Below are 9,352 nucleotides of genomic sequence, written 5' to 3' on the forward strand. Positions count from 1 at the left end.
CCCTAAGCAGTGTTCTCATATTTCTATGTGGATGCTAATCCTTTGTGATCATCGAGATTGTCCTGTCAATTCTTTCCAACTGGTGTGCTCCTCTTCCAGTGGATCCAATCATTTCAACATTTCGCAAGATCAATCCTAAGTTTTCCCAACGTTGTTCGTTTCATCTGTCCCCAAGTTGCCTTTGTTTTTCCCGCCCTCCCACCCTTTTTCTTCAAGGACTCAGATTTCTTAATCAAGTATCCTTTTATTGATGGGAAGTCTCTCCATTCTTTTCCGTCAATGTTCTTACCCGGTGGTTCTCATGAAGATGCTCTACAGGTTCATCATTCTTCATTCTTTTTCTTCTCTGGTGGACTAAATTCAAGCCTTTAGTGTTGATCACATTCCTTTTCTTGTTTCAAATGTTTTCCCATGCCAGTGCACCTCTTAATCACTCACCTCTCTCTATTCACATCCGAAGTGCTAAAGATATCTCAGAAGATTCAAGTTTCCATTATCAATTCACTCAAGTTCTTTCGAGGATGTTATCTCATTCAAGCCATTTAATTCAAACGACGCAATCTCCCTTTCAAGTAATCGTTCAACAGTGTTTCTTTTGAGTGGGCCCTAACCCATAGGTCTTTTCCCAAGATCTTACCTGACTCTTCTAATTTTCCCGGAGATATCCTCAAATTATTTCAAAGTTTTCGTAAGAATGAATTATCAACAGTCAAATGTATTTCTCCAAGATCTTTCAAATTCATTTCATTGTTGATTCAACCTTTATATTCTTCATTATTCCGGAGTGTCTCAACAATTCATGGTGTTGTTTCTCGTCGTCATTCTCGGATTTTGAAGACCGAAGAAGAGTTCCTCTTAATTCCTTACCCGTTCTTTCAAAGATTTTGTGGTTCTAGCTTGTTGCCACCCTCTCATAATTATTTTCTATTGTGAGAATTCTTTGCACCCATCCTAAGCAATTCAGGAGTCTTTTCAGTTTGATTCTCCAGAGCCCATCATCTCAGAATTATTCATTCCAGCTTTCAGCTCTCGTTCTCCAAATCATACCGGTGCATCATTCAAGTATGATCTAATCAGCTCGGGATCTCTTTGTTAACTTGTATCTAAATTCTCTCAAGTATCTTCGTTCATTTTATAATTCTTCCCGGTGTTTCTCTATCTTTTCTTTGTTCATTTTCAATTCTTACGGTGGTTTATTCAAGATTCTTCTTCCTTCATTTTCATATCAATTCATTCGTTGTTTCTAAATCCTACCGGTGGTTCCTTGAAGACCTTCCCAAGTGACGCTATATCTATCTTAATCCTTTCTACGAGAGTAAGTAGTATGCCAAATCCGTTGCTTGTCATCAATATAAATTGGTGAAGGATATGCATAACGTAATTCTTATTATTGTTCCATCCAAGTGATTCATCTTTCTTTCTGGAGTTGTTCGTCATATCACATTCTTGGTTCGAGATGCTTCATATTTTCTTTTCCAGAGTTCCAAGTTTTCCGCATAATCTCGTCGCGAAGCTCCATCTAATCATTGCAAGGCTTCTAATGGAGTTCTTTTCAACTTTCCTTTCGTTTGATCATTCTTTTATTACCGGAGTTCTTCACAGAGGTTCTACATTGTGGTTCGTCAAGGATTCCTTTCATTCTTCAATTGTTCTTCAAGATTTCTCTCGAAGTTTTGATCTGCTAAGCTATACTCTAAATTAAACATGGTGTTCAACACATGTCTTGTTTTGAGGAGTTCAAGCATTCTTCATCTTGCATTCGGAAGTGCAATTCTTTCATATCTCATCTTTTGAGGTGGTGTTATGTCATTGTTGATAATTTCCCTTCATGTTTCATGATTCACATGTTTTCAAGAGTGACATATCTAAATCCATCATTTTCTCTTCACTCAAGACATCTTTTCAATCCATCAATCTCTTCATTGGAATTATCTTGGGTTATATTTCACCTAAAGCTTTCCCTAGGGATTGTTGCTATTTATGGTGCTCATAAAGGACCCAAGTTCTTCATTTATCCTCCCGGTGAAATAAGTTTCTCGTCTCCTTATTCATATCAATCCAATCTATTGTTTTTCGTTAGTGGCAACATTTCACCTCAAGATTTCAAGATGTTTTCCATAAGCCCACAACAAGCTTACTCTTTTCGTTGTTGGTTTTCCAACAACTCCATTTGACCCTTCTCCTAAAGATGCTTTTCAAGATCATTTGACGTAGAAGATGTTGTTTTCTCCTCCGTTCTTTTGATTCCATTTTTACATTTGTTCCGGAGGCATTGTGATGTTGCTCTCTTCGACCCATCATCTTGTTTTGTCAAGTTCATGTTCAATTCCTTCCATTTACAGTCGGACTGCTGTCGAAATTATATCATTCTTATTCCTTCTCTATCTTGTTTTAACCGGAGTGTTGTGGCCATCATTCCTCTTCTAACCGGACTCTCATCCAAGTGCTTTCATTTTAACAAGTTCATATTCTTTACCATCCTTTTCCAACCAGAGTGTTGTCGTAATTGATCCTTATCGTTCCTTGTACATCTCGTTTCTATCAGAGTGCTTGCATGTACTTCTTGTCCATTTCAACCCTTTTTATTATGTATTTCAACCTACAAGGTTCTAGTAATGTTCCTTGTTCCTCTTTCCTAACGGAGTGTTTTCAACTTTGTTCATCTTCATTGTATTCTTTCTTTCACTTTGTTCAACCTCGCAAGGTTCTTTGGTTTCACTCATTTGCCAAAGAAGCAACTTAGTTTACCTCTCCTCTTCCTTTTTTGCTTCTCTCTGGTGCCATCCTAGATCTCTGGACGAGATCCTCTTGTAGTGGTGGAGTGTTGTAACGCCCCAAGACCGATGCTCTAGAAGACTTCCATATTTTCGTGATCACCGTGTGTTTCATTTGTGCTTGCTCTTTTATTTTTGCATTGCATCATGTCATCATGCCATCATGTCATTAATCTTTGCATCTCAATTCTTTTAATAAATTGCATCATGTCATCATGCCATCATGTCATCACGCCAACTAATAAATTGCATAGATGGTTGATGCAAATTATCCCAATGCCTTTGTTATCTCAATTCTTGGTCTACAACCATGCCATATATTTCTTTCATCATTTCCCGGAGCTCCACCAAATATCCGAACATTTTTGTACCTTCCTAACACTCACTTCCTATTCAAATCATTTGAATTCAAATCAAATGAGTTTGAATTTAACGTGGCAATCTTGCCCGCTCCAATTTTCTTGGAACGAGCACATTTTTGTGAGTACGGGAAAATTGTTCGCGTGCACAAATTCTTTCCCTAACCCCCTCGTTCCTTTTCTTCTCTTTATTTGTTTTCTGCTAAAGAATAAAAGGGAGAGAGAGAGCTTGCGCCCGCTGGCCTTCTGGGCCTCTCAACCATCCGCACCGGCCCACCTAGGCCACCCGCACCCAGGCCGGCCCATCCAACCCCTAGGCCCACTCCCCTAACCCTGGCAACCCCTGGTTTGATTCCCTCCTCTCCCCCTCATTTTTCCCCTCGCGCCACCAGGAGGCAGAGCGCTGCCTCACTCGATCCCCTCGTCTCTATCCTTCCCTCGTCCTCCTCCTGACCGCATCATGCCAGGAGCCGCTGCCTCCCCGCCCCCTTGCAGCCCCGCGCCGTTCGGCCGCCGTCGGCGACCACCTCCTTGCCCCGCCGAGGTGCTGCATCCTCTGCTAGGATGCCCGGAAGCCGTCGCCCGCACCTCCCTCTCCTTCCCCTGCTCTGGTCAACGCCAAACCGTCATCCTCGGCCACCCTGATGCGCCCCTCTTCTTCCCTCCTGCTTCGTGCCCATGGTGTCGTCGTCGTCCCGGCGCTCCGCCCTTCACCATCGCGCCACCGAGGGCCCGCCCATGTTTCCAGCCGCTGCCAGCGAGCCCTGTTTCCGGCCACCGCCAGCGAGTAGCTCTGCCGGAGCCATATCCGCTCCCCGCCCCTCCCGGTCACCTTTTTCTTTTCTTCTCCTGCTGCTGTGAGTACCAGGTCCGCAAACCCCGCTGCTCTCCTCCATGCTGAGGCCTCCTTCGGCCTTGTCCATGTCCATCGCCATGCTCATGTTCATGTGGCTATAACAGCCACATCCCAGTAACACTTTCGTGATCAAGACCACCGATGCACCTACACACCACAACGTTGCTCGCTGCACACCAAGTACCCTGGACCACCAAATTCGTCTACCGTTGTCTCCGGAATCGTCAAGTCCAGTAAATGCCAAGTACCCCTACGCGCAAAGACACCAAGACCTTTTCGGGTTTCACCAAGTACCGCTACCGATGACTCAAACATCTATGAAGACGGGTACCACTATCGCAGAGTATGACTACTTCCGCGATGATACGAGAACAACTACCGTCGATGTGCATTTTGCCAAGTACCACTACCGTCAACCCTCGAAGCCTCCGTGGACGTAAAGTTCCTCGCCGTGACCCCGAACATCTACGAAAACGTTTACTACTACCATCGCTGAGATCGCGAGAACCGCTACCGACGACCTCGGAGTGTGTACGATGACCATTGTCGAAGACCCGTACCTCTATCACTTTCCGTACACGAATATCTACTTCCACTATGACCGTCCTGAGAACGTCTACTTCCTCTACATTGCACCGAACCCGAACCATCCCATTCGCACGCTTCGAAGGTATAACCCCGAGACGACCGTCCGAGATTGAATACTTTTGTGGCATGAGATGCATCCTTGTTTGCCTCGAGTTCGAACTGTCGGTGCATGTTGCCCCTCTTTTTCCTTGCCACCGACATGTGGGAACCCGGTAACCGGGAGCAACCCACCGTTCATCGCATGACACGCTCCCGTCACACTTCCTTTTGCACCGGCATCTCGATCGAGTTACCGAAACCGGAATGTTGCCGTGGCACGATTTCCGTTGTCGTTGCCGTGGCACCCCTTTAGTTTCCGCCATGATGACAAATGCTTCATAACATGCTCTTATCAACATTTTTCTTAAATATTGCATAAAACTTGCAAATGTCATCCGCATCATGATAACATCAAGAATGTTTAAATTGTTGTTTGCTTCAATTGCTAAATGACATGTGGGGAATTACTAGAATGGTTATTTGTTGTTTCTGGCCTCACTTAAAATTTCCTAAAATGTGTAGTTTACTTTTGCTTCACCTCTTGCCATGTTTAATAACATTTAATATTGTTGGGTACATAAACAGAAGAGAACTAAATAAGTCATGTGGTGTTTCGTCACTATGCAACTCGTTGCATATTGAGCTCCACTTAACTTGTAGTGTTGTTTGTGCACTTTGCCATGCCATGTTTCATTAAACCAGACATGCATCATACTTGATTGTGCATCATGCCATGTTTATGAGATGGTTGTTTACCATGGTGTTTGCTTCTTTCCGGTATTGCTTCTTCTTGTTAGTTCCGGTAACGTTGTGTTTGTGAGGATCTGTTTGACTACGTCCGTTTGTCTACTTCATGGACTCATTCTTCTTCCTTGCGGGATTTCAGGCAAGATGATCATACCCTCAAAATCACTTCTATCTTTGCTTGCTAGTTGTTCGTTCTATCGCTATGTTGCACTACCTACCACGTGTTATATCCTGCCTCCCATGTTGCCATGTCTAGCCTCTAATCCACCTTCCTAGCAAACCGTTGTTTGGCTATGTTATCGCTTTTTCTCAGCCCCTCTTATAGCGTTTCTAGTTGCAGGTGAAGCTGAAGTTTGTTCCATGTTGGAACATGGATATGTTGGGATATCACAATATCTCTTATTTAATTAATGCATCTATATACTTGGTAAAGGGTGGAAGGCTCGGCCTTTTGCCAAGTGTTTTGTTCCACTCTTGCCGCCCTAGTTTCCGTCATACCGGTGTTATGTTCCTTGATTTTGCGTTCCTTACGCGGTTGGGTGTTATGGGAACTGCTTGACAGTCCGCTTTGAATAAAACTCCTCCAGCAAGGCCCAACCTTGGTTTTACATTTGCCTAACAACCTATTACCCTTCCCTTGGGTCGGCCAACCTGAGGGTCATCTTTATTTTAAACCCCCCAGGCCAGTGCTTCTCTAAGTGTTGGTCCAAACCGAGCCGCCTGCGGGGCCACCTCAGCTAAACTCGAGGGCTAGATTTACTCGTAGCCTGTCTCATCCGGTGTTGCCCTGAGAACGAGATACGTGCGACTCCTATCAGGATTGTCGGCACATCGAGTGGCTTTGCAGGTCTTGTTTTACCATTGTTGAAATGTCTTGTAATGGGGATTCCGAGACTGATCGGGTCTTTTCGGGAGAAGGAATATCCTTCGTTAACCGTGAGAGCTTGTGATGGGCTAAGTTGGGACACCCCTGCAGGGTATAAACTTTCGAGAGCCGTGCAACTTTCGAGAGCCGTGCCCGTGGTTATGTGGCAGATGGGAATTTGTTAGTATCCGGTTGTAGAGAACTTGACACTTAACTTAATTAAAATGCATCAACCGTGTGTGTAGCCGTGATGGTCTCTTTTCGGCGGAGTCCGGGAAGTGAACACGGTTCTTGTGTTATGATTGTGCGTAAGTAGTTTCAGGATCACTTCTTGATCACTTCTAGCTTCACGACCGTTGCGTTGCTTCTCTTCTCGCTCTTATTTTCGTATGTTAGCCACCATATTTACTTAGTGCTTGCTGCAGCTCCACCTCATTACCCATCCTACCCATAAGATTAAATAGTCTTGATCTCGAGATTGCTGAGTCCTCGTGACTCACAAATACTTCCAAACAGTTGCAGGTGCCGATGATACCAGTGCAGGTGACGCAATCGAGCTCTAGTGGGAGCTCGAAGATGATCTTGATCATTGTTTTGTGTCTTTTCTGGTTGATTAGTAGTGGTGCCTAGTTGGGACGATCGGGGATCTAGCATTTGGGGTTGTCTTCTTTTATTTTGGTTCCATAGTCGGACCTTGATTGTACTTCCAATAGTAACAACATTTGCAATCTAAAGGCCATAGGCCATAGAGCACTCATGCATCTGGATACACCGCATGCACTACAAAAAATAGACACATCCGTGACATTTTGGGCCGAACAATTTTTTTCTGTCATGCTTATGACACTTGTATGCCGATAATTGTGACAAAACCCAGTATCATCATAGATGTGGTGGGCTCCTACTTCTATGAAAAAAATCATGAAAGAAAATGGGCTTTTCATCCTAGGCGGGCCGGAGATGCAGCTGCATGACATTCTTTGGGCCGTCCATGATGGAAAAAACCATGGTAGAAGCGAGGGCGAGGAAAATATCTGGGAGTTCCCGTTTATGGTGGGTGGTCGGGGCCGAGCGATGCACAGAGATTTACGCATTTCTATTGTACATATAGGCGCATGTGTGCGAGGCATTGGGCTCTAATTGAACCCGAGCGAGGTGTTCGCTTACTGAACCCGAGCGATTGCACTGGCTACCTATGCGTTACTGTACCCGAGCGATTGATCGATCCATGGGTGTTAACTGAACCCGATCAGGCGATTCCTTCGCTACTGCTGCTAACTGAAGCCAGTCAAACCTGTTGTCTCTTGATGAATACACTACTAGGGAAAACCTTATACACAGAATGTTACCAGTAGCGCTTGCTAAAATGAGGCGCTACTTCTACTCAGCAGTAGCGCGTCTGCTAGAACGGCGCTACTGTTACCCGCATAGCAGTAGCGCGGCAGGAACAGAACACGCTACTACTATAATTGCCACACCGTTCGCGACGTGCTAGGTATAGTAGTAGCGCCTTTTTACGAACAACGCTACTATTACAGATTTTGGCAGCAGCGCGTTTTGCCTCCCCACGCTACTGTTAGAGCTATTTTCACCTAGCCCCCCCGCGTGGCCTGATTCCCTCTCCTCTGCTTCCTCCCCCAATTCTCCTCTACTATTCCTCATCGCCTCCGCCTTGCCGCCGTCTCCCCCGACCTCACCTCGCCGCCGTCTCCCCCGACCCCGCCTCGCCTCCGTCTCCCCCGACCCCGCCTCGCCGCGCCTCGGTGCTGCCGTCTCTCCCGACCCCATCTCTCTCCCCGCCCTCTGTAAGCACTCTCCCCTTCCAATCCTTCTTCTCTGCTTAGTATGAACCCTAGCTATTTAGTGCTAGTTAGTATGAACCCTAGTCTATTTTTAGTGCTAGTTAGTTAATTACTTATATGGTAATTAGGGTATTAGTTCCTAGGTACTAATTAGTTAGTAAGAACTAGGTACTAATTAGGTATTAGTTTATTTTTATTTATAGTAAGTATATTTTTAGTAAGAACTAATTGAATTAATAGAACTCGTTAGTAAGAACTTGTTGCTATTTTTTTAGTTAAAGCAATTTTTCCCGCATCGACGTCGACGATGCCTATCCCGCATCCTCGTCGTCGAGTCGGCGGAGGAAGACACCTGCTTGACCAGATGGGCCATGTCCGGGACTGGGCTCCACCGGGGTGGTATTGGGAGGCGCTACCTACCGGGAGGCGCAGGTTGGTGAGGAGCCAGCCTGTCGTTGACCTGGACCTTCTTTGGTGGCGGTCGCGTGGGCCAGTGAAGGTCCAGAGGCTCGAGGACCCCGCGGAGGTGGTGCGTCACTGTGTCAGTGAGGAGGACGCGCACATACGTCGCTACTTGTTTGCGTTGGAGCACAGGTTCTCCAATACCTGGCAGGTTCTCCAGGGATCTCACTGGAGCTATGATCCCGTGATGGTTCCTTCTCTGTGGGTGTCCACCGCCCGCGCCGATACCCATCGTGTGCTAGGGTTTTAGTTGTATTAGTGATGTTATATGTATGACACTATTCGGGATGTATTAGTGATAATATTCGACGATGTACGGACGCATGAGATGATTTACTTTTGCTTATTGAATGCATGCTAATTTGAGTCCTATAAGATATTTTGAAATGTATATCTTGTGTTGCTCAAATAGGATATGTGCTTGCCCAAGTGGCCGGTCATGTTTCCAGGTTACACCTCCGAGTGGCCTATGTTGCCGGAGTGTTGATTCATTTCCGTTCCGGCAAATTTCAGGTGCTCAATATGTCCTATTTTAGCAAAGGTCATGTCGGATTTTTCCGTGAATTTTGGCATGACTTGTGCTAGAATATGTAGCAAATATCGAGTGCCCCAGATTTATGTGTTGAGTATCCTGGTAGTTGTCTTCGATCGGTTTTCAATTAATGTTTTAACTATGAACATAGGAAATGTCTGACGATGAAAAGGATTTTGGTATTTGCAAATACTGCGAAGATGAGCGTGGCCTATGCGATGGAATCTTCCTAGATGATTATAGGCGCTTCAGCATCAAGCTAGACGAGAACTTCGAAGTGGATACAGTAAGTCACAACGACAAGTCTTTTTTCGTAATTAAGCATGAC

The sequence above is a fragment of the Triticum aestivum genome, chromosome 3A (genome assembly GCF_018294505.1).
Source record: "Triticum aestivum cultivar Chinese Spring chromosome 3A, IWGSC CS RefSeq v2.1, whole genome shotgun sequence".
NCBI lineage: Eukaryota > Viridiplantae > Streptophyta > Magnoliopsida > Poales > Poaceae > Triticum > Triticum aestivum.